The sequence below is a fragment of the Canis lupus genome, chromosome 17, assembly GCF_011100685.1.
Source record: "Canis lupus familiaris isolate Mischka breed German Shepherd chromosome 17, alternate assembly UU_Cfam_GSD_1.0, whole genome shotgun sequence".
Classification (NCBI taxonomy): domain Eukaryota; kingdom Metazoa; phylum Chordata; class Mammalia; order Carnivora; family Canidae; genus Canis; species Canis lupus.
Window position 1 is genome coordinate 51,308,411 of NC_049238.1, and position 25,877 is coordinate 51,334,287.

The 25,877-nt window shown below is 39.7% G+C and overlaps 1 long non-coding RNA gene and 1 other non-coding gene across 2 annotated transcripts; one reads left to right on the top strand and one right to left on the bottom strand.

Annotated features, from left to right (window-relative positions):
* The first annotated feature begins 1,720 nt into the window (after positions 1-1,720).
* Positions 1,721-25,877, top strand: LOC119869763. The gene is made up of 4 exons (XR_005371901.1): positions 1,721-1,913; positions 13,035-13,107; positions 23,798-23,980; positions 24,739-25,877. It is a non-coding gene; the product is annotated as an uncharacterized LOC119869763 (long non-coding RNA).
* Positions 15,881-16,071, bottom strand: LOC119864035. Its single transcript, XR_005372834.1, has one exon. It is a non-coding gene; the product is annotated as a U2 spliceosomal RNA (small nuclear RNA).

The window sequence follows — 25,877 nt, forward strand, 5'->3', positions numbered from 1 at the left end:
CTGCTACAAGGGCCGAGGGATGGCCCAGAGCACCAGCTAGCCGTGGCTGGTCCCGGGATGCATCAGTAGACAAGTGGCATGGCAGGGAGAATCTCTGAGCAGGATTGCAGGAAGAGGTGCAGAGGTGCTTGGCCACAAGTTCCAGGTGCAGGGAGAGTGGAGGGGCGCAGGGAGTGCTGGAAGGTCCCATCACAGACCAATGCTCACGGTATAAGAATTGATTTCTGGGGAGCTCAGGGCTCAATTTATATAGTCTCTCTTCCCCCTTCTCCTCTTTCCTGCTGCTTCTCTAGCAATGGGGATTTGGATCACCACCTGCCAAAATGTTTGGTTGGAGCAAGGAAGATGGCTTGAGACTATCTTACAGAAGAAGATGTGGCCTTTGGACTCAGATTTTGCTTCTTCTCTATTTTTTGCTGGCAGTCAAGGTTATTCCATCCTAGGAATTCCACATACGTAAACTTCTATCTCCCTCTCTTCTATCTCTGCTTGAACTTGGACAATTCAATGTCTTGAATGGTCTCATTCATTTCACGTGGTAAGAAACTCAGCAGGTTCACTCTTCTGGGTGTGTATGGATGACAAAGAAGTGTGGCTGCCATCTTGTTTAGAGAACCTGAAGAGGCCAATAACTAACTCCGAGATCTGAGAGGTGACTTATGGGGGGAGCTTGCGGCACCACAAGAACCAGCTGATGAGAGATTCCTGTCCACCGAGCCTTCCTGACACCCTTTCACACCACAGTGGGAACGGCCCTGTCTCAGCAACACTGGCCCTCTGGGGATTTAGGGAGGAGGGGAAGGCAGGGAAAAGACTGCCCCCCTACAACCCTCACTCCCATTTCCCATCCCACCCACTTCACCAGCCCCAGGATTGGCAGGGGGGCCAGTGGCAGCTCTGCAAGCTGTCATTCACCGGGCCCGTTGTCTGGCGCAGGTGTTTCTAATAAGGGCTCCTTCAGGCTTGCTTCATCCAGGAGGATGTTTACAAGAAGGTCTGATGAGAAATTGTCTCCAAATGCTGTCTTGTAAGCAAGACGTTAAGAAGGGTTGGGGGTTAGTGCCTTAGGCTGTAAGCAAGCAGGGCTCCTGGAATGGGGCCTGGCCAGTGCTCCCTCCACCCCCAGTTCTCTTGGCCAGGACTGGCAGGCTGGGGCCTGGGCAGGCCTGGGCCTACTGCCAAGGGTGGTGAGCGCCATGGGGGTTGGTTTCAATAAACAAAAGCAATAATGTTGGAAGAACCTCCACAATAAACAAGAGAGACTGGGACATCCCAATTTTGCTACCCAAGCCCTAAGGCCTTTTCTCTGACTCTGTGATCTTTCTTTGGCCCCTCTTCCACAGGTTGGGGGGCAGGCAATCACAGGTTTTATTATCACCATAGTGAACAATCCACACATCATTAAGGAGCATCTTCCTGGAGAAGCCCAGAGAAGGAAGGGAAGGGTCTTGTATCCAAGCCTTCACACAGAGAATCTTCCAGTGTGATTAAACCTCTGGGGAAAAGGTAGGGGATGCACAGCAGAGTTGGCAAACTTTTTCTGTAAGGGCCAGATAGTAAATATTTTCACCTTTGAGCTTCATACAGTTCCTGCTGCAACTATTCATGTCTGCCATTGTTTTGTGAAGGCAGCCATACACAACATGAAAATGAGATGGGGCGTGGCCAGATTTGATCTGCTGGCACTAGTTTGCTAACCCCTGATGTATAGGATCAAATGAGTGCCAGAAAGGGGAAGTGACCAGTTGAGATTACCCACCCTATGGGTGAGTGAGCAGGATAATCACCCAGGCTCCTGACCCCTCTACCCAGTAGCCTGCACAGAACTTGTGTGACCCAACTCGGTGTAGCTGTCCAGGATGGCTCCCTAGAGACCTGAACCTGGCACAAGGGAATTGTACCCCATGGAAGAGGTCAGTATGTTCAAAGTTAGAGAGGAATATGTCAAGTTGGACATATAAATAATAGGAGGAAGGAATGTAGCTGGTTAACCCAGTGTTGCTGGGTAAAATCTCCTGGTGCCTTCTGTGAGTCATGGAGACAGGACATAAAGGACAGTATCAAGTGTCCAGGTTTAGGGGCTGCTGCATGCAGGAGCCTGGAGATGATCCCTCTATGAATACCATCCCTGTGGTTGCTAGCTGTGTGTGTCACAGGTCTGTAGGGTGAGGCTGTGTTAGAGAATAAAGTGCAGTTGAACTCGTGTGAGGTATGGTTCAGGTGTGGGGAGGTTGAAGGGGATAGAGCGAGGCTGGATTGGGAATATTTTGTGGTGGGTTAGTATGTATACAGGATTTGAAGGCTCAGTGTAGCCAGGGGTTCACTGTGGCTAGGGGGAAATCAATGAACAGTGGGTGGATTGGGGCTGCCATCAGAGTGCCCTTTCTGTGGAGGAGCAGTGAAGTTTGGCAGAGGGTATATAGCTTGCAGTCAGGCTGGGATCAGTATGACTTTGGGCTAAGGGTAAGAACATGGATGGGGTTTGAGGGTCCATGTATGCTCAAGACAGGATCACTCTGAGGTTAAATTTGGTGGATCATTCTTCATTGGGACTGATTGTGAGGTGAAGTTCTGGGGTTCTGGGGTTAAGGGTGTGGCCCTGTTTGGGGGTTAGAGTGACTGATTATGGGGTAGCTGGGATTAAGACCATTATTTGGTTGAGGTTCATTACTGGGACTGAGGTCACTGGGTGGCTAATGTTCATAAGGTCAGTGAGTGCTCAGGTTGAGGTGTCCATGCCAGCGGTCCTAATTGGGTGGTGGGCATTCATGTAGGGCTTGAGATAGGAGTGACAGACAATGGTTGGGATTGGGAGTCAGCGTGTGGTTGGAAAGAATGGTGGCCAGCATTCTTTGTGCTTGATTGATTGGCATCTTGTTGCATTTAGACAGTTAGCATGTGTCCTGTTTGGAACTGGGGGCTGGTGTGTATTAAGGGCTGGGTGTCTCCAAGTGTGATTGACTTCAATGGTAATATGTGCCCGGACTACATATTCCAGTGTGATTATAGGTCAGTGTGGGTCACTGTGTGGCCAAAGATGGAACTAAAGCATCAGTGTGTTGTTGGCACTGGAGGATCAGTATGATTTGGGGTCACCCATGGTTGAGGACTGAAGATATAGTTTAGTGTGTGGGTCTTTGTTAAGTTGTGTCATTAGACTGAAGGGTCAAGGTACAGCCGGGTTTGAGGGTCAGTGTGTGTTTAGGGATCAGTAGGTCGTATCATTCATATTGACCTTCAGTTGGAGGCGGTAGGGCTTGGATGAAGTTGGGGATGGGGAAGAACAAGTGGTCTCCTGAGGAAGACTCCCAGAGGAAGGAAGCCTCATAAGCAGAGACTCCAAGGCTGAACTGGGATCGGCTCATGACTCGGGCCCTGGGTTCCACGTGTGGTGGGGTTTGGAGGTCAGCAGGCCAGCATATGACTACGAGGGTAAGAAAAGATCATAGGAGTTGGTGGAAAGACTGTGTATGGGGAGTTATTTAGGGTGGAGAGTTCTGGATGTCGGCTTCTCAAACTGGCCTTCTTGGAGAATGCTGAGGCCAGGGGAGGTTTAGGGATCAAATTTACTTGAATATTTGAACAAAACACTGTAGCAGATGTTAACATTGCCCGGCCCACCCCCACTCCATAGTCAATGTACCTTGAATGCCCATAGTACTTTGCTCAGGCACCTGCAGCTCTGCCTGGGGATGCTGTCAGACTGTGGGTGCAGGTTCCATCTTCACCAGGCAATCCCCAGAAATGCCTGGAGCTACTGCTCCCTAGTGATAGCCCAGCACTAATGACAGGACAGGTAGGAACCGATGGCTAACCACTCCAGCTACAGGCTCTCAGCAGGGCTGAGCCCCTTCCCTAAAGTAAGCAGCCCCTCGTTCACTAATATAGCCCATGTGGGCTTCCTTCCCTTCCCTAGTTCACATCCCCACCCCCATAGGGTGCTTCCTGGGATCATGGACCAAAACAAAGGACCTGCCTCCATATCCTTGTCTCAGGTTTGCTTCTGGGGAATCTGACCTAAGAGAAACATTTTTATAATAAAGCTAACAAAGATATATTATGGGAGCATGAATTTTACATGGCTTTCCCAGATAAAGCAAAACACCATGATGGAGAGTGCGTGTCTCTGGCCCCAGGATTCTCCTCCCTTACTTTGCCCAGAGGGGCTCTGAGGTGTGAACCAGGGTGGAAACCAGAGGGCAAATGTGCCTGGAGGTGAGCCTCCCAGGCAAACAAGCTGGACCATGAATCTAGGGTGGGATGGGGGAGCAAACAGGAGCTACTGAGCACAGCTGTGCACTTTGGGAGCTCAGCATGTGGCTGGGCAAGTGTGCATTGGGATTTGGGGTCTTCAAGCTCTTCTTCCATCGTGGGGCCCATGAGGGATTGAGGTGGCTTGGCTTAGGGCTAGGTCTCATTGGGGTGGCTCCTGTCCTGATGAATTTGTGGGAGATAATATGCCGTTGCTGTGGGGTGGCCAGAGTGACCCAGCATCCGTCCTTACATGGTGAGTGAGACAACCGAAGCACACTAAGGGTTGGCACATAACTGAAGTCAGGAGTCAACAACCAGGATTTACCTGACAGGAGGGCTATGTAATTGCTTTGAGGGTACAGTGAGTCATTGGATTTGGGGTTGATATTTGAAAGAGTTAGGATAATCCAAGGGTGCTATGGGCACGGCTGCCCATCCAGTGGATCTTTAAAAATGCCCTGCTCTGGTAGACGCATCCCTGACCCAGAAGGCATGGTAAATGGAGTGTAGGCTGGACTTCAGCCCTCACTCATCCTCTTGTCTGGGTGCCTTTGGGCAATGACCAACCTATACAGCTCCATGTAGAGGCCCTGGAGGTGGTTGGGGTCTCGGATCAAGGGCTTCAGGAATAGCTGCATCCTCCAGCCTCCTCCCCAGCCGTCTCCTCCAGCTGTCCTGTTCTTCCAAGAGGAGGCTGGGCAGGTTTCTGCAGTGTGAGCCCCTGCACCCTGTGAGGCTTGGGAGTTGGCTTCCTGGAGCGAGGGTCAGGGTCAGGGTTCGAGTCCTGGCCACGTCGTATATGTGTCAGAATGAGCAATGCCTTTTTAGGTCACATATACTTTGGACTTCAACACTGCTTTATGTAGGCCGTAAAATTAATAGGTGGGAACGAGATTTATGGGCCCCACTGGGCTGTTCTTTGCTTGTTAGGTTAAACACACTGATTTCCTGGTACAAAAGTGCTTGTTAAAATAATCTCCCCCAGCATGTTCAGAGGGGACATATCTGTCTTGTTTGGAGGGTGGAGAAGAGGCCGTGGCACCCCATCCCCACCTCCGAGGCTGGCCCACCTGTCGTGGCCTCCCCCAGCCCCAGCTGTGCGTATGATGGAATGAAGGATGAGGTTTCTGGGTGGGGGGTGATCTAGGGAAGGAATGTGCCTCTGTGCAGATAACGCCAGAGCCAGACATGCACTCCCATCACCCTCCACCCTGAAGAGCCAGTAGCCTTTGTTCCTGCAATATCTTGAGAAGAAAGGCTAGAAGCATGGGGGGGCGGGGAGAGTTGGAGGGAGGCCTGGGGTTGTTGGAGCAGAGCGAGAGGTTGCCCTCACTGCTGCTTCTGAAGACTGAAGACTTGAAAGTCAGAAATGGAAGCAGAGAGGAGAGGTGGGTCCTGCTGCCTGAGCAACCTCGGGTGGCACTGTGTTTGCAGGCCAATGGGTCCCAACTCTACATGTCTGCCCACAACCCTCATCTATCACAGTGTCCTGAGGCATGCACCCTCTCTGAGTGACTCAGCCACTCCTGGGATGGAGATTGTGTAGCCATCTCCTGCCCTGATGGGCGTACTCTGAGGATGTGACTGGTGGGGTCACAGGTAGAGTGGGTTATGCAGAGCTTGTAGGGGACTTCTGGAACCAGGTGGTTAACAGAGCTGCTGGGCAGAGCTAGGTGGTGGGTCTGGGTAGAGCTTAATTCAGTCAATGGCAAAAGAGTGACAGGATGCATGTACAGGGCAGGAGGAAAAGCCCATGCTGAGCCGACTCCAGATTAGTGCTTGGCCCTTAGCATGTCCATGAGACATGCCTGCGGGCTGGCGGCATGCTGACCGGGGTGCTCTGAATCCTCTACTGCCCTGTTCAGCCCTCTGAAGACCACACTTCCCAGTCTTCTAACATTCCCCAAGGCCTGATTCCATGGATGGGGAGGTGCACACTGAATTCCCCTCACTGCCCACAAGTCCTCATGCTTTCTCGGGCTCAGCCTCCTGCAGCCTGCTGTTGTTCAGCCTCAGAAACTCACTTGGATGGCCCTCTTCTGGGCTCCTGGTGCCCTTTGTGTTTGATATTCGTGGTCATGGCACTACCCACGCCATGCCTGATTCTTGTTCCTTTTAATCCTTATGATGTTGCCGTGATACCCAATTATGAACAAAACTGAGACATCCATTAATGTCCAAGGCTGCTCAGTTGTGAGCGGAGCAGCCAGACCTGAGTTAGGTCTGAGGACCTGGTCTGTGGCCGGCCCTATACCTGCTCCCTCTAAGGACCTCCCTGCCCCATCCCAGGGCGTTTGAGCTATCAATGGGGCAGCAGGAGCAGACATGCTGTCCAGTCTCTAGTGCCCAGTATGGTGGGGCACCCATGGTGGGAGCTTGCGGATTGAGATGTGACAGCTGTGCACTGCTCTGAATCCAGAGTTAGGCTTCTACGTTAAGAATCTTGGTGCCCATATCTCCAGATCTGTGGCCTTGAACAAGTCACTAAACCCTTTTCATGTGTAAAACAAGGCTAATAATAATACTTACCTCATGCAGTTGCTGTGAAGTTTCAATGAGATGCTCTTTATAAAACATTTATGACAATGCCTGGCACCTAGTAAGAGCTCAGTAACTACTAACCTAGGGTCCTAACCTACTTTGGTCACCTTCTTGTTCTGAAATACTGCCACCTGCTGGTGGGTTCCAGGTGCAACCACCATAAACCATCAGTGCCCAGAGCTACCGAGCACCCCAACTGGCACACACCTTGATTCCTCCGTTTGGACCACCCTCCTCCCCTCCACAATAAACCACGCTCCTCCTCTCCTTCCAGACTCTGCACAACAGCACCTCCTTCTGGGAGCTTTCTTGATTATCAAGCCGGCATGCCAGGGAGCACAGGGCCAAATCTAGCTTCTCCCTTTTGTTCTCCCATTCCCTATTTGTTGGGTTACATGGATTTTAGAGACAGGCAGATGTGGATTTGAACTCGGATGCCAACATTTAGTAGCTGTGTGAAATGGAGCAAATTACTGAACCTCTCTGAGCTTCACAATTGAAGAAATTCTCCCAATAAACAGTCATTACTATCATTATTCATCTTCCGTCCTCTTGTCTCGGTCAGCTCCTTCTGTTCCCCCCATGGCTCCCAACAGGGCACTGCTTGCCTTCTAGTCCCCGACTGTCCATGTCTTCATGGCGGGTTCTGAAGAATTTTCCCTGCTCATAGTAATCACAGGGGAAAAGAAGCAACATGCACAGAGGGATGGGGGTTATGTAAAGGTTAAAACCTATTGTGATGGGGGCACAAAAGGACCCAGGTCCCCATTCTTGGTTCTGTTCTTGCTTCCCACGTGTTTCGTCTAAGCCCTGCTTGGAGGGGGCCCAGCCTTCCTCGTCTCTTCTGACCACACCCCATGTTCTCCCAAAGCAGCAAGCTGGAGGAGCTTGGCTTCCTCCAAAGCCTCCTGGAGGGGATCTCGTGAGGATCAATCTGTAAACGTGGGGGTTGGACCACAAAGATCTCCAAGGCCTTTTCTAGCTTGGGCGTGCTTTGCATCTGAGTCAACCATTTTTTGATTTAATGACTTCCAAATGTCTGCTTAGGAGAACTTGATTTTGCACCCGTGGTTGACACTGAGCACCATGCCACGTTGACCCAAGCACACCTGCAGGGCCCTGACGATGGACTCGGTGCCCTGCTCTTGCTGGAAGATCAGTACTTCATTCGAACCCAGTCCAGAGAGGTCCGAGACTGGGGAGATAGTGCAGGTTCAGACTCTGGTGGGAGAGGCATGCCTGGGCAACAAGGTAGACTTCTTAGTCTTGTCATCACTCACCTCTGAGATGAGTGCTGCACCCACTATGATGGGAGGGCCCCATGCAGACCACTGCGACCTAAAATATACTCCCCGGGCCCGAGATCTATTAGTTCCCTTCTTTTGCGTTCTCCTCTATGGGTTCATCTCAAACCCAGCCTCATCTGGGAAGGGCAGCACATTTTGTGCCGTTCCCTGGGGGCTGGGTGAGTTTCTCATGCCCTCGCAGGCAGCCTGAGAACTCACAAGAGGCAGAAGGCTTTGGGGAAGGGCTCCAAGGGGGCCAAGGCTGGGGAGCAGACATTCAGACAGCCTGTACCGCGGTGCAGAGCCTGCCCACAGGCCTGGTGGATTAGAAGGGGTATTTGGTGAGTCCATAACCAGCCCGCAGCGGCGGGGAGCTTTGCTCAGACTTTGTAGACCATCCAATGGCCTCTTTCAAAACAGGATTTTGATGAGTTAAGTGTAAATGAATCAGAAACACATGGGTTGGATTTCCCTCCAAATGCAATGGGGTTTGAATACAGCTCAGGGAGGGAAGGGGGGTTCTGGGGAGGAGAGACGTGGCTTAATCAAACAGGTCTTTTCTCCTGTTAATGTTTGCCACCACTGCCTCAAGGCTCCTTGTCTCCTATCATTTCACCCATCCCACCTCCAGTGGGGGAGACCTGGGTCCTTGCTTCCTGGGCTCAGCTGAGGACCCTGGGCCAGCCCTGCCGGCGTCAGACTCAGGGGGAGCTGGCCTCACCCGGCCTCCCTCCGGCTGCTGTCCAGGACGCCTGGCAGAAGCAGCTGGAAGGCTTTTCTCTGGAGACAGCGCTTCACTGCTCATCCTAGACTTCTGAAGTGGGGTGACACAGAAGGAGAGTGAGCCAGATAGAGTGCAGGGTGCCACACTTGGACTTACAGAGCGTAGACCTCAGTCTTAGAATGTCAAGTCTCATGAGGAGGCAACCTTTTAGACAAGACTAAGTCCTCATCAATGTAAATCACACGTGTTATTCTACTTTCTTATACACATCACACTCTTGCTGGCGAACACATTTTAAAAGTAGAGAGAAGCAAAATAACAAAATAAAAGCTGTCTGTAACCGCCACCCGAGGATGACTTGTTAATATTCTGGTTCAGCTGCTTCCAGGCCTATATGTGCTTTTTAAGAAATAGAGGTTTACTGTCACGCAGGATAGAGATACTAAGGTGTATCAGTTAGAACTCTGAGTCTAGAGGAGACTACCTGGGCTCCAATCTCAGCTCTATCACTTACTGCCTGTTACATCAAGTTTCTTGAGCTTGAGAACCCACAACTGATAACAACAACAACACAACAATAACAATATGGTATTTGCCAGAATTGAATGGAATAACATTCATAAAGTCCTGAGATAAGTGTCCAATGCATAGGAGCCGTTCCATAGTTGTTAGCTCGTAGTGTTTCCATTTTGTATCCTACCTTCTTACCTATATGCCATCTGCTTCTTTCGTGATTAACATTCTCCATCACGTGATTGAATGGCTGCATTCTTTCAATGGTTATTCATCCAACCACTTCCTTTAAGTGTATGTTACAAATAATATGGTGATGGACATTTTTCTGCATCCTAAGGGGGTTTAAGCTGGAGTCTGAGTTTTTTCATTTAAGTTTCCTTTTGCATAAGTGATTTTGCATGAGAGAGAATTAACCTGGAGAGTATTTATGTTTGTGAATTTGCAGGGATACAGGGGATTTCTATTCCTAGAGTTTTGCCTTTTATACCATGTCTAATAAGTGGAATATAGTATGTGGTGTTTTGTGTCTGGCTTTTTTCATTTTGCAAATGCTTTTGAAATTCATTCATATTTTGCCTGTGTCACTCTTGCATTCTTTTTTATAGCTGTGTACTATTCCATTATATGGATATAACAATTTTCTTATCCATTTACTAGTTGACAGACCTTTGGATTATTTCCAATTTGGGCCAATTATTTTTTTAAAGCTTTTATTTATTCATGAGAGACACACAGAGAGAGAGAGAGAGAGAGAGAGAGAGACACAGGCAGAAGGAGAAGCAGGCTCCATGCAGGGAGCCCAACGTGGGACTCGATTCCTAGTCTCCAGGATCACACCCTGGGATGAAGGCAGGTGCTAAACCACTGAGCCACTTGGGCTACCCAATTTGGGCCAGTTATGATTAAAGCTCCTAAAAGTTTACCGATCAGTCACTGGTGGACATATGTTTTCATTTTCTTGGGTAAATTCCTAGGAATCCAGAATCACTGAATCATGTTTAGATATTAACTGTATTTTTAATTTTATAAGAAGCTGCCACATTGTTTTCCTAGAGGCTGGGCTATTTTGCATCTCCAGAAGCAATGTTTGAGAGATCTGATCAATAACATTCTTCTGCGACACTTGGTAATGTTAGTTATTTTTTTAAAGATTTATTTATTTATTTATTTATTTATTTATTTATTTATTTATTTTAGAGAGAGAGTGTGTATGTGCATGTGGGTGGGGCAGAGGAGGAGGGAGCGGAGAGAGAGAATCTGAAGTAGATTGTGAACCACACTCCACTGAGTGTGGAGCCTGATGCAGGGCTCAATCTCACCACCCTGAGTTCATGACCTTAGCAAAAACCAAGAGGTAGATGTTTAACCAACTGAGCCACCCAGGTATCCCAGTAATGTTAATTTTTAAAATTCTTGCCATTCAATAGGGGTGTAGTGATATCGCATTTTGGTTTTAACTTACATTTTCCTAATGATTAATGATACTGAGCCTGTTCTCATGTGCTTATTTGCCACCCATATATTTTCTCTGGCTCAGTGTTTAGATTATTTTCAAACACATTTTTAGATTAGGTTGTCTTCCTATTAAGTTATAAAAATTCTTTACAATTTTTGGATAAAAATTCTTTAATATATATATACTGTAAATATTTTCTCCACACCTGCATTCTTTTTTCTTAGAGTCTTTTGAAGAGCTGAATTTTTTTAATTTGATGAAGGCCAATATTTATCATTCTTTTCTTTTGTGGATTGTGTTTAAACTCATAGTTTAACAATTTTGTCCAATCCAATCACAAAGATTTTCTCCAGAGCTTTTCCCTAGAAGTTTTATAGTTCTAGAACTTACATTTAGAGCTATGATGTGTTGGAGTTAATTTTCATATGAAGTGAGATAGGGATTGAAGTTAGGTTTCGTTTTTTGTTTTTTTTGTTTTTTTTTGTTTTTTTTTTTTTTTTTTTTTTTGCATGTGGATGCCCAAGCATCTCAGCACCATTTGTTGAAATGTTATCTTTTTTCTAATGAATTATTTTTGATCCTTTGTCAAAAATCAATCAAATTCATGAGAGTCTATTTTGGATTTTATTATGTTCTATTAATCTATTTGTCTTTTTACCAATACTACCATTTTGATAATTATAGTTTTATATTAAGTCTTGAAATCAGATAGTATGAGTCTTTCAACTTTCTTTTCCAAAATTATTTTGGTTATTTAAGTTTTCTTTTGCTTTTTCATATATAGCTTAGGGGTACTTTGCCTCTTTCTATCAAAAATCTCACTGGAATTTTTATTGAAATCTCACTGAAACCCTAAACCAATACAGGGAATATTTTTGAATTTTGGCACTTTGACTAATATGTTTAGATTTTATTTGTTTCTTTTTAATATTTGTTTTTCCTCTGAGTTTCTTGGATCTGTGTTTGTTGTCCTTCAGTAATTTTGGAAAAGTTATCAGCCGCTATATCTTCAAATGTTTGTTTTTCCAAGTTTTCTCTCTTCTTTTGGGACTCCAATTTGATATTGTCCTACAGCTTTTGGGTCTTCTGGATTTTTAATACTTAAGTTTGGAAAATGTCTATTAAGCTGTCTTTAAGTTCAGTGATTCTTTTCTCTTCTGCATTTAGTCTATGGATAAACCCGCCAAAGGAATGCTTCTCTAGCTCGGATATCACATCCCTCATCTGTAGTGTTTCTATTTGACTTTCCTATAGTTTTAACCTCAGTGTTGAAGTCCCGTTAGCATGTTGTCCACTTCTCCCATTAGGTCCTTTAAAATATTAATCACAATTATTTTAAGGTTCCTATTTGATCACTTTAATATCTGGGTAATCTCCGGGTCTAGTTCTGTTGACTACCTTATCTCTTGACAATTTTTTTTAATTACTTTTTTGTGTTTCTTGTAAACTTTTGTTGAATGTTGTACATGGTGTGTAGAAAAATAGCAGAGACTGAGATAAATAGTACTTTTGCCCAGAGGTGGGCATGATTCTTTTTCTGTGAGACCATTAATCTGTGTAGAGAGGTGTGTGGTCATTGAGTAGCTCAAGTTGATGTTTGAACTGAGTTTGAGTATCGTTTTTGCTATAGTTACTTTATCATGTCTTGCAAATTCCTCTAACAGTGGGCTGATACTATTTGGGCTAGATTTGATCTGATTTGATCTGATTTTCTACCTGATTGATAGGCATTTTGTTTTGTTACTATATTTCTCATGTTTTTGTATCATGATTAATCTATGATTATGAAATCAACTAGATATAAAAATATCTTTATATTCTCTGTAAAAGTTTATGTATCATGGAAATCCTCAATTCCATGAACATTTAAGTGATAAAACAGTCATTGTACCATATTTTGAGATAGTTCAACCTTTTCAATTTGTTCCTTAATTATTGGTCTTTTAAGGCATTGTATTTCTTGAATTTCTTATGGCAATTTGTATTTTCCAAGAAAATTGTTTATTTTATTGAGTTCTTTTATTGACTGGATTTATGACCCTTTGTATGGCATGAGAAAGGAGGCCCTAGGTAGAGTCTCTGGGAGCACCAATATTAAAGAGCAGAGGAGGAAGAAGTATTACAAAAGAGTGTAGGAAGGTGAATCCTGAGAAATGTGGAAAACTAGGAGTCTGTAAGGGTCTGAAACCAAAGGAAGAGAGATTTTTTTCAAGATTGAAAGTAATCAAAGTTGGTTCATATTTCTTTGCCACATTAGGTAACTGAGAAAACTAGAAATTTATCCAGAATTTTGAAGAAAAAAAATGAGATTCAAGAATTCTATATATAAGGTAAGTTGTCATTTGTGTATTAAGACAACAGAAAACATTTTTATTTACATACATATTCAGGAAAAATACCACACACCCATCTTCTATGGAAAAAAAACTTACTTAAGAATGTAATCCAATTAAGAAATAGATAAAATGAGAAAGTTCACAAATGAGGGAGTCACGTTATAAAAGAAACTGGGGACTATTGAAGCAATATGGACACAGAACTAAATTTAAACTATTGCAATTACTGTTGTGAAGTGGACTACTTTCTCAGTTACATTAAAATATATATATAAATGGGACACCTGGGTGGCTCAGCAGTTGAGCGTCTGCCTTCAGCTCAGGCTCAGGGCATAATCCTGGAGTTCCGAGATCAAGTCCCACATCAGGCTCCTGCAGGGCCCTGCTTCTCCCTCTGCCTATGTCTCTGCCTCTCTCTCTGTGTCTCTCATGAATAAATAAATAAATAAATAAATAAATAAATAAATAAATCTTTAAATATATATTTATATATATATATAACTGATAATGATAAAACTAAACTAAAAATGTCAAATTATTTTGGCAAAAATTGAGAGGAGGAATTTAGAAGTATAATGTAAACATATACCAGTTCTTCATCTTTCATAGGGATATCTTAATAATACTCTTTTTAAAGCTATATTTTCCTGAGGTATAATTTACAATAAAATGCACACGTTTTAAGTGTATGCGCCAATGACTTTTGACAAATGTGTACAACCTCATAACCACCACTACAGTGAAGATAATTGACCTAGAAGTTTCACTTGTACCCTTACCTCTGTCCTTTATCTCTGCCCCTGACCTCAGGAAACTATTAATTTGTTTTCTATTTCTCTAGATAGTATTTCTAGAGTTTAATATAAACAGAATCATGTAATATGTACTCTTCTGTACCTGGCTTCTTTTCTAGTATAATATAATAAGCCTTGAAATCAAGTATTGTTAAGTCCTTCAATTTTGGTTTTCTTTCAAAATCATTTTGGCTATCCTAGTTCCTTTGCTTTTCCATATAAATTTTAGAATTAACTTGTCAATTTCTATTTAAAAGCCTACTGGAATTTTGATTGAGCTTGCAGCTAAATCTATAGATTGATTTGGGCAGAATATACATCTGAATGATCCTGAGTCTTCTGATACATGAATGTGATCTTTCCCTTCATTTACTTAAGTTAAAATTTTTTTCTCAGCAGTGTTTTATATAGTTTAATTTTATCTCTAAATGATCCATATCTTTGATTCTATTGTAAGTAGTATTTTTAAAGGTTTAATTGCAAGTTGAGGAAGTTCCCTTCTATTTTAGTTTACTGAGAGCCTTTATCATGAATAGGTGTTGGATTTTGTCAAATGCTTTTTCTACATCTAGTGATATGATCATGTGATTTTTCTTTTTCAGCCTATTGATATGATGGATTATGTTAATTGATTTTTGAATGTTGAACCAGCCTTGCATACTTGGGATAAATTCCACTTGATCATGGTGTATAATTCTTTTTGTACATTATTGGATTCAAGTTGCTAATATTTTGTTGAAGATTTTTGCATCTATGTTCATGATATTTACCTGTAGTTTTCTTTCTTTTAATGTCTTTGTTCAGTTTGGGTATTAGGGAAATGCTAGCCTCAAAACATTACTTCTGAATTATTTCCCCTGCTTCTATCCTCTGTAAGAGATTATAGAGAATGGGTATCTTTAGACGTTTGGTAGAAGTAAACAGTGACCCCATTTGGGCCTGGTGCTTTCTGTTTTGGAAGATTATTAAATATCAGTTCAATTTCATTAGTAGATATAGGCCTATTCAGATTGTTTATTTCTTCTTGTGTGAATTTTGGCAATTTGTACCTTTTTTTTTTTTTTTTTTTTTTGAAACCTAGTCCGTTTCATCTAGGTTTCAAATTTGGGGGCATATAGTCATTTGCACCATGTCTTTATTATCCTTTTAATATCTATGGGATCTATAGTGATATCCTTTCTTTCATTTATGGTATCAGAAATTTGTGTCCTCTCCTTCTTTATTAGATAGCTTGGAGAGAGGCTTATTAATTTTATTGATCTTTTCAAAGAACAGCTTTTGGTTATCTTGACTTTCTCTATTAATTTCCTGTTTTAAATTTTGTTGACTTCTGCTCCAATTCTTGATATTTCTTTTACTTATGTTTATTTTTTATTTAATTTGCTTGTCTTTTTTCAGTTTCTTAAAACAGAAACTTAGGTTATTGATTTTAGATCTTTCTTCTTTCCTAATGTATATAAATATCCCTCTAAGCACAGATTTCACCATATCTCACAAATTTTGATAAAAGCTGTATTTTCATTTTCATTTACTTCAAAATATTTTAGATTTTACTTGAAATTTCTTCTTTGACTTATGTGTTATTTAGAAGTGTGTTGTTTAATTGCCATGTGCTTTGGTATTTTCCAGTTATCTGTTACCGGTTTCCAGTTAAATTCCATTGTGGTCTGAAAGCAGACACTGTATGATTTATATTATTTTAAATTTGTTGAGGTGTGTTTTGTGGCCCAGAATGTGGTCAGTCTTGGGTGGTCAGTCTTTCATGTAAGCCTGAGAAGAATACGTATTCTGTTATTGTTTGATGAAGGAGGGTATAGGTTTTTCTTAGATTTTAAAAAATCTTTGATTCCTTGTTTGTGGAGAACTTTTAATCATGAATGGGAGTTGCATTATGTCAAGTGTTTGTCCTTATAGATTGAATGTTATTTATTATTTTTTACCTTTACTTTTATTTTCTTTATTTTTTAATAAGGTGGGGGTCCACCATTCCTAAAGGTACTGCAATATCAGGTTGATGCACAGGTTGGACAGAGCAAGCTCCTATTCCATCTCCCTGCTCCAAAAATCTATTTAATATATCGTCCCTGGATAGATAATATATCAGACATTAAACTGATAAGAACAGATGCTGCACTTGATCTTAGCCAAAAGGCTGAGAAATGATCACCTTTATTTTTAATATGATGAAATGTATTGATAGGATTTTTTAATGTTAAACCAACTTTGCATTCCTGGAAAATGCTTCATTCGGTCATGATTTATGTATGTATTACCAGACTCAATTTGCTAGTATTTTGTTAAGGATATTTTTTTAAGGATTTTTTTTAATGTTCATGAAGGATATTGGTCTGTTGTTTTTTCATCTTCCAAATGTTTTTATATAGTTCAGCATTATAATAATACTGACTTCTTCCCCTATTTTAAGAAAGAGTTTATGTCAGATAAGTTTTTTTAATAGAAATAAATATAATTCATGAGTGAAGTCATCTGAGTTTGCAGTTTTATCTGTGGTACTATTTCTAATCACAAATTCAAATTTTGGAATTTTATTTATTGTGTATATAAATTTATTCATTTGCTGCAAATTATCATAAAATTACTGTCATAAACTAATTCCTAATATTATTTTATTACCTTTTAGTGTATATAGGATCTAAATGAACTCCCTGTCTTTTATTCCTAATATTGGTCATTTGTGTCTTCCTTTATTCTTGATAAATTTAGTTAGAGATTTCTTTTTTTTTTTAATTTTTATTTATGATAGTCACAGAGAGAGAGAGAGAGAGAGAAGAGGCAGAGACATAGGCAGAGGGAGAAGCAGGCTCCATGCACCAGGAGCCTGATGTGGGACTCGATCCCGGGTCTCCAGGATCACACCCTGGGCCAAAGGCAGGCGCTAAACCGCTGCGCCACCCAGGGATCCCCTAGTTAGAGATTTCTAATTAAACAACATTCTTTTTAAAGAACCAACTTTTGTTTTCATTGATTTTCTTTTGTGTGTTTGTTTCCTATAACGTTTTTTGTTGCTCTTACCTTTATTTTTTTTCTAATAACTTTAGGCTTTTTTCTCTCTCTCTTTTTTTGGTAACTTCTTAGATGGGCTAATTATGTTATTAATTTGGGGCTTTTCTTTTTTTCTAGCATAAACAGTTAGTGGTATGAATTTACCTCTAAGTACTGCTGTAATTATATCCCACAACTTCAATAAACCCTTTTTTTAATGGGTGAATAATATTTCACGACAAGAGATATATACATATATCTACATTGCATAGCACGTTTATACTAAATATGTTATATTAACAATATTCTAATTATCCATTCATCCATTAAAGGACTTTTTAGATTGCTTCCATATCTTGGCTATTGTGAATAATGCTGCAATGAACATGGGTGTGCAAATATTCAGATAAATACTGAAAAATGGGATTGCTAGATCATATGGTAGTTTTGGTTTTAATTTTTTGAGGAATCATCATACCATTTCCTACAATGGCTGTATATATTTATATTACTACCAATGGTGTATAAGGATTTCCCTTTCTTCACATACTCACTAATATTTGTTATTTATTTTTTTTATAATAACCATGCTGACCTGTATGAGGTAACATCTTATTGTGGTTTTGATATGTATTCCCCTGATGATTAGTGACATTGAGCACCTTTTCACATACCTGTTGGCCATTTGTATGTCCACCATCTTTTTATTTATTTTCTATTTGTCCCAGTTATTCATTTTTTTCTCCTTTGAATTTTTTTTATTCTATTTTGCCTCCACTATTATTAGCTTCTTTATTTTTAGAGATTAGAGAGTGCTATCGGGTTTTTTTTTAAAGATTATTTATTTATTTATTCATGAGAGACACAGAAACACACACAGAGAGGCAGAGACACAGGCAGAGGGAGAAGCAGGCTCCATGCAGGGAGCCCGACGGGGGGACTCGATCCTGGGACCCCAGGACCACACCCTGGGCCCAAGGCAGCGCTAAACCGCTCAGCCACCTGGGCTGCCCTATCATGTTTTTTATTTTTTTTATTTTTTATTTTTTATTTTTTTTATTTTTATTTTTATTTTTTTTTCCTATCATGTTTTTTATATGTCTCTCGGTCTACCTTCAAATGGCATTGTACTGCCTTATGGAATACATTTAAGATATAGGTTTTCTTTAAATTTAAATTATTGAACATATTCATAATAGCTATTAAGAGAGTAAATAGTTAAATATTAAGTAATAATTACTTCACCTAAACCATCTGGGTATCTTTCTATTGAATGATATTTCCACCTGATTATTGGTGACCCGTTTCTGCTCCTAGTCATCTCGAGAAATTTTAGATTAGAGGTTGGACATTGTAAGTAATACATTCTTAAAACTCAGGATGTTGTTGTCTTTTTAAAAAAGCATTGGCCTTTGTTGTGGTGGGCAGCAAAGTTACCAATGATTTAGTTTGATCCTTTTAAGGCCTTTTTAAAAGCGTTTTTCTGGTGGGCTTTTAATTTTTTTAAGGATTTTATTTATTTATTCCTGAGAGACACAGAGAGAGAGGCAGAGACATAGGTAGAGGGAGAATGGGGCTCCCCACAGGAAGCCCGATGTGGGACTCAATCCCAGGACCCCAGGATCATGACTGAGCCAAAGGCAGACACTCAACCACTGAGCCACCTATGTGCCCCCTTTCTGGTGGGCTTTTAATCTATGATTTAGTCCTTCTGTTAATGTGTGATTCTTCTTTGGCTCTCTACTGAATGTACTACATGTTCAATAAGGACTCTTCCAGCCCTGGTTGAGATCTTAGAATTATTCACCTTCTGATTCACTGTTTATTCTTTTCCACTCTCATGGAGCTTTATTCTACACACAGCCATTTTAGTATTCATCAAAGACTCCTAAAATGATTCTTGTGCATATTTCTCAAGCTCTTTTTCTGAATAGTTTACCCTACCTGGGAATTCTTCCTCTCAATAGGTTAGCTGCCTCAGCATCCTTGAACTCCAGTTCCTGTTTCCTCAACTCAGTGAAACTGCCATACACAGCTTGGGATTCTCTCTGTGTTCTGTGGTCCAGAAGGTGCCTCCAGGCAGAAAGCCAATTCAATCCCTCATTTGTTTGTTTGTTTGTTTGTCCTTCCTGAGCTACCTATTTTCTAATATCTGGAAGTGCTTATTTCATGCATTTTTCTAATTTCTAGTTATTTAGGGTGGAAAAGTAAGCCCCATCCCTATTAATCCATTATCACTGGAAGTAGGAGGGTAAGTGCTCTTTTACTCCTTGACTTGGGTAATTATAGACATACAGACTTAAATAAGTTGCATAAATTAGCTTTACTGATTTTCCTGATGTTTACTGCAAATATTACCAAAATACAGACGTTTCAACCTAGGAAATAACCACTCTTAACATTTTGTGTTAACGTGTCTTTGCAACTATTGTCTATCCTTAGTGACATTCATAAGTATGAGTTCATAACTTTAACTTTGTAGTGGATGATGAAGCCTTGGTAACTGGATAAATAAATAAAAATGAATAGTATAAATCTTGGAATAGAGTTATCCAAGATAATAATGTTATCACTATTTATAAATAATATGATTACCTATTTAGAAGGCCCAAGAAGATAAACTAAAATGACTGGAAATAGTAATATTTTTCAAAATGAAAAAATTTAATGCCAATATTAACTACAATTGATTCTTGAATAACATGACGTATAGGGGCACCAACCCCCTTGTAGTAGAAAATCCACATATAACTTTTGACTTCCCCAAAACTTAACTACTAATAGCCTACTATTGACTGGAAGCCTTAGTGATAACATAATCAGTCAACTAACACATATTCTGTATTTATAGGTATTATATACTGTATTCTTACAATAAAATAAGCTAGAGAAAAGAAAAAGTTATTGAGAAAATCATAAGGAAAAGAAAAATACACTTATAGTACTATATACAAAAAGTCCAGACTAGTGCAGTTCAAACCTGTGTTGTTCAAGGATCAACTGCAATTAGGAAGTATAATGGAAAAAGATATTTATTTTAATAACAATGAATATATGCAATGTCACATAAACATGGAATTAGATTTATGGAAATATGTGGAAAAATTTGTATGAAGAAAATTAAAAGGCTCACTTGAATTCTTTAAATCACTAGTAAGAATATTATGTTCTTATTTAGGAATATTAAATACTAAATATTGTCTATTTCTCACATATTTAACTATAAATTATTTGTAATCTTCATCAAAATCCATATAGGATTTTTTAAACTAGGCAGAATGTTTCTAAAAATCATTGAAAGAATAAGGTTTGATAAGATCCAGGGAATTTTTGAAAAAAAAGAGAGTAATGAAATGGGAGTATTCTTACCAGATATTAAAATTTATAATAAAGCTACAATAATCACAATCGTATGGAACTAGTGCAGGAATAGACAAAACAGTTCAGTGAAACAAAAAGACAAAGCCCAGAACAAGTCCAAAAATATTCAAGAATGTATTGCAAAATAAGAGTGGCATTTTAAGTCAGTGGGGAATGGATGAATTTCTTTAATAAATACATTTGCATTTTCTATCTAATATATTTTGGGGCAGGGGATATATCAGGAGTTAAAACATAATTTGTGTCAGAATAAACCCAGGTAGGTCAAAGGCTTAAATGTAAAATATGAAGCTTATTCAAAGGGTGGGAAACAGATACTCATATATTTTTGGTGCACAGTAATTTGCATAACCCTTTGGAGGACAATTTGGCAATATCTTATATCAATATTTTAATAACAAAGAGATGACCATATACTTTGGCCCCACAATTCCTTTTCTATTAATTCATCTGGTATTTTATGTAGATATACTGGCCCATGTGCACAAATAAATATCCTTGGAAAAGAATATTAATGGCAGTATTATTTATGATCGTGTAACAAAATATTAGAAGAGAACTTTTCTTGGTTCAGGACACCAAAGTGAATGTGCCACAGACCCCTTTCTTTCTGTAGATTGATGAAGGAATTTGGCCAAGAATCTGTTCAATGATTCTTGAACTCCTCAGCCACATCAAGGATGAAAACAAGGTCTGAGACTACAAGACTGGGGCTTGGAGGAAAGGATTCTTTAGAGAGCTGTTGCCTTTTTGGGTCTTCACCTCAACTTTGGGGGACCAGTAGGGAAGATTGCTATGAAGACTAGGAAGGAGAATTTCAAGGAACTTCTTGGGGAGCTTCAAAAGACTTTTCCAGGAGTGGGAGAGAGAAAAAGGAGACTGGTGCCTGCCTCAGGTATGGGGGTGCTAAAATGGCCCGGGGTCAGGGGCTGACTCTTCTGAGAAACCCAGAAATCAGAGAAGGTCTGTCTTGCAGCTTTAGTCAAAACCCTGCAGTTGCACCTGGGTTGGGATCAGAGAGTGTTAGGACAAGGGATAAATGAGTGTTTCTGAAGTCAGATATGTACTGAAGACCAGCATAGGGTGTCCCCTGGGCCTGATTCAATAGGGCTGCCCCATAGGCCAAGGAGAACTTGGTAGAACAAAGCTGGTAATGCCAAGAAAGGAGTCTAAAACAACAATTAGTAACAGGTCAGGAGAACTGCAGGAAAGAGCAACTTTCTAGAGCACTTCCAACAATCACACATAGTTCCTTAAGAGAAGGAAGCAGCGGGACCATCAGCTAGGGACAGAGAACTCAGAATCACCCAAACAATGATAACCATCCCCTCATTCCTTTACCTTTACTCACCCTTTCCCCCATCTTGACTCTTGTGGGAAGTGAAATCTCAACTAGCAGGGGAATCATGTAAGGAAGAGAGGCAGACAAAGGTCCCTTTCCTATGGCAATCTTCTTACCAGTAGCTAACAAGACACTAAGTCAAGTTCAGGGGTTTGATCTGTTACATGTAAATAAAGATTATAATTTCTGAACTGAGGCTGTATTTTTGACTGAAAATGAAAACCCACGAGAACAGCTAGTGTTTTTGAACAAAGGCAAGAGGTGTTATTCTAAAGAAATACTTTTGGATTTGGGATTATCATGGTTAATGGGAGAAAAAGTTTTATTTTGAGTATATCATTAGGTATGCTTGTTCAACATACCAATTACAGCAGTAAAATACTGGGAAAGAAAAGACTAGGTAAATACACTGATGTGTTCATATAGTAAAATATTATGCTAGTGCTAAAATAATCAGGAAGATCTTTATGCACAGATAAGGAATGATCTCCAAATAATGTGTTCAGTAGGGATAGAGGTAAGGAATAGCCGAATTTATGTAGTATGCTACTGTAAATGGGGATAAAAGGGTGGGGGTAATGTAAACCATACACATGGTTTACACTTAAGTATCTCTAGGTTCCTAAGAAACTGGTCACAATTTGCCTGAAAAAGGCAAGTTAGAGACTGGGGAATAGGTAGGAAGGGACATCTACCTTCTCTTATGTGCATTTGTTACTGAAATAAATTGTATGGTTATTAAAGTACTAGGGAAAAACAGGTTACTATTCATTTATCAAAATAAGATTTAAGTTGTTTCATAATTTAATCTTACCATAGAATTACCATTAAACAGAAACCATACAGAAAAAGAGAATTGAAAGGAGTTTAAATCTTTACACTCTTGAATAAATACCAATGGGCCATAGTGACAGTGTGTGTGTGTGTGTGTGTGTGTGTGTGTGTGAGAGAGAGAGAGAGAGAGAGAGAGAGAGAGAGAAGTACATTTTTAATGAGCTACAAAACATTAAAAAAACATTCTCTCCCCATCTCTGCCATTCTCCATGTCCTCCACATGTACAACAGCTTGTAGCTACAAAATTTGGTATTTATTCCACTCTTCAATTCCCAATCAAAATTCATTCAGAAACCAAGAATGTATGGTTCAACTTCCTCACTCCTCTTCTGTGGCTATACATTTTGTATATGCAAAATACATATGTACCCTTGATCCTTCTGATTCTTCAGCTTTTTGTACCAAGTATTTTAAAATATGACAGAAAATCAGGGATCTAAGTAAATAGGTACAGAATATTCTTTGGCCTGGAGGAGGGTAGGGAAGCTATGAAATATTTATACATTATCGTTCTGACATTTATATAATGTTGGGTGGGGCACACCTTTCTAACAGAAAACTGAATATAAAGGAAAAATGATTTATTTAACTATATTAAAAACAACTTTTGGAGAAAATCTGGTACAAGGACTTTTTCTGCTATGTATCAAGACATTTCAAAAATATAATTATTAAAATGTGCTGTTGGTGGAGGCATTAACAAGGATACCAGTGGAACAGAACAGAGAATGCAGAAACAGGCTCATTCATATACAGAAATTTGGTATGACAGAAAATGAAATGATGGGCTAGTGGCAAAAGGATGAACTATTTGCTAAGTGGTCCTGGGATAGCAGGTTATCCATATGGAAAAGAATTTAGATCCTTACCTCACACCATATACAAAATAAATTCCAGGTAGATTAAAGAACTAACTATAAAAAGCGAAAGTTTTTAACTTTTAGAAGAAAATATAGGAGCCTATCTTTATGATCTTCATATAAGGAAAGTCAGATTTCACACACACACACACACACACACACACACACAGCCCAAACCCGAAAAAAAAAGAATGTCAGCCTACATAAAATTTTAAGATAGTTCTCAACAAAACACCAGACAAATTCCTAGGCCAACCATAGACTATGAAACAATTTATAATTTATAACGTGTATAAGTATAAAGGATTGCCACAGTTAGTTTAGAAAAATAAACAGAAGGATGGGCAAAGTATACACAGGTTTCAGGAAGAGGGAACGCCAGTGGTCAATAAAAGTGGTGAAAAGACAGCCCAACTGACTCATACCAGGAAAATACAAAAGTAAAACAGTGAGATTTTTTTTTCCACAGCACTGACAATTAAAAGTTTGGTACTACAATGAGTTGGAGTGGAGAAACAATACTCAGGAGAGAGTAAAATGCTACCGCTGCTTACAAGAGCTGTTTGGCACCATCTGGAGAATCTGAAATTGTGCATACCAGTGACCCAGACAATCCTCATCTCACTATGTTCCTGGAGAGACTCTTATACATGTAATATTCATTTAAATGTTCTTATAATGAAAATTCAGAAAAATAAAAACTCTAAGTGCCCAACAACAGGAAAATGGATAAATTGTCAGGTATTTATAAAATAGAATACTATGCCTCCATTAAAATAAATGAATTATAGCTGTATATTTCAATATGAATATATTTCCAAATATAATATTGAGCAAAAGCCAATTATCGAACACCTATACTATGATTTGATTAACGTAAAGTTTCAAAATATAATGTGCCAAACAAGAGTATATATACATAATTTATGGACACACACATAGTATTACTATCAAAACATGCATTATCCCTCCAAAACTGGGAAAATGATTAGATTGGGAGAGAGAGAGAGGAAGTATAATGCAATTATGGAGAGAAACACAAAGTAGATCAGATGTAATGAAATGTTTTCTTGCTTTTTAAAAAATCTAAGGCTAATTTACAAATTGATATTTCATAAGGTTATGTGAAAAAATATATGGATATTATATTTCTACATGTTGTAATGTAAACTTTGAAAAATATTTGGAAAAAATATATGACAAAGAGGGTTAATATAGTTTTTATATATGGAATACTTGACATTCAACAACAAAATTACAGAATCACCCCTCTTAAAGTCCAAATCTGGATAAACTACATAGGTAGGCAGTCTCAAAAGAAAGATACAACTTCCAATTGCATCCAACCTCCTTACTAATCAAAGAAGCTCATATTGAAATGTGACACTTCTTTTTTCTTTTTCTTTTCAGATTGTAAAGGTGAAAAGGAATGATAAAATCAGCACTGGAGAAAATGGAAACAGATACGCTCCAATGAAATGATCAGCATTAAAATCCCCTGTAACTATTGGTAGGAAAATAGTGCATATATCAAAGATGTTATAAGAACATGTATCATTCAACTCACCAATTCTATTTCCAGGAATTTATTCTAGATGCAGCGGGGGCATCTAGACTATTCAGACTAGTCTATTCAGACTATTCTAACTAGGATTTATTGCAAGACAATTTAGAATATCAAAAACTGGAGACAACTTAAATGTCCTAAAATTAGAAGCTGGCGTGAATAGATTATGATACAAAGATATAAATCAATATAAAATTATGACATATATATTTATTTTCCTGAAAATGCTTTCATGCTATAGAAAGCCTAGAATTCACATTACAAATAGTGTTCATTTTTATAATACTTATATATTCATATGATTTTATATACATACACACATATGTGCACACATGCATATATATTTCCACAGAAAACAGTCTAAAAAGAAAATATAAGTAGAGACAGTTGTGTTATTTCAGATGGGTGATTTTTAAAAGTTTTTTCAACATATGTACTATGCTTATATATTACTCGTGTATGAAAAGGAAACAAAACTAGCACAAGGCTGGAATGTGCTCTTCCTCTAAATCTTGAGGGTCAATATTGGAGAGGAAAAGAAAATTATCATTATTTAAAGATATTACTATCAGCTTAAGAAACCAAGGAGAATCAATTAGAAAAGTATTAGAAATAGAGTGAACAATGGCTTATTAAAAAACAGATATACAGATTTCATTAGCTTCCATAAATAACCAACTAGAGAACATAATAAAAAATATCACCAGTAGCAACCAAATCCATGACATATTTAGGAATAAGTGTACTAAGCACAGTGGGGCCTATGTGAAAACACACACACACACACACACCCATACATACATGTACACGTCCTTCCCCACATATACCTTCTACACATATAGCTATATCCAGAAAGAACTTTAAATGAGATTTTAATAAAAAGGTAGACATATTATATTCTTTTCTGTTTTAAAGATTTTATTTATTTGAGAGAGAGAGAGAGCAGGAAGGAGCAAGGGGAGGGGCAGAAACAGATTCTCTA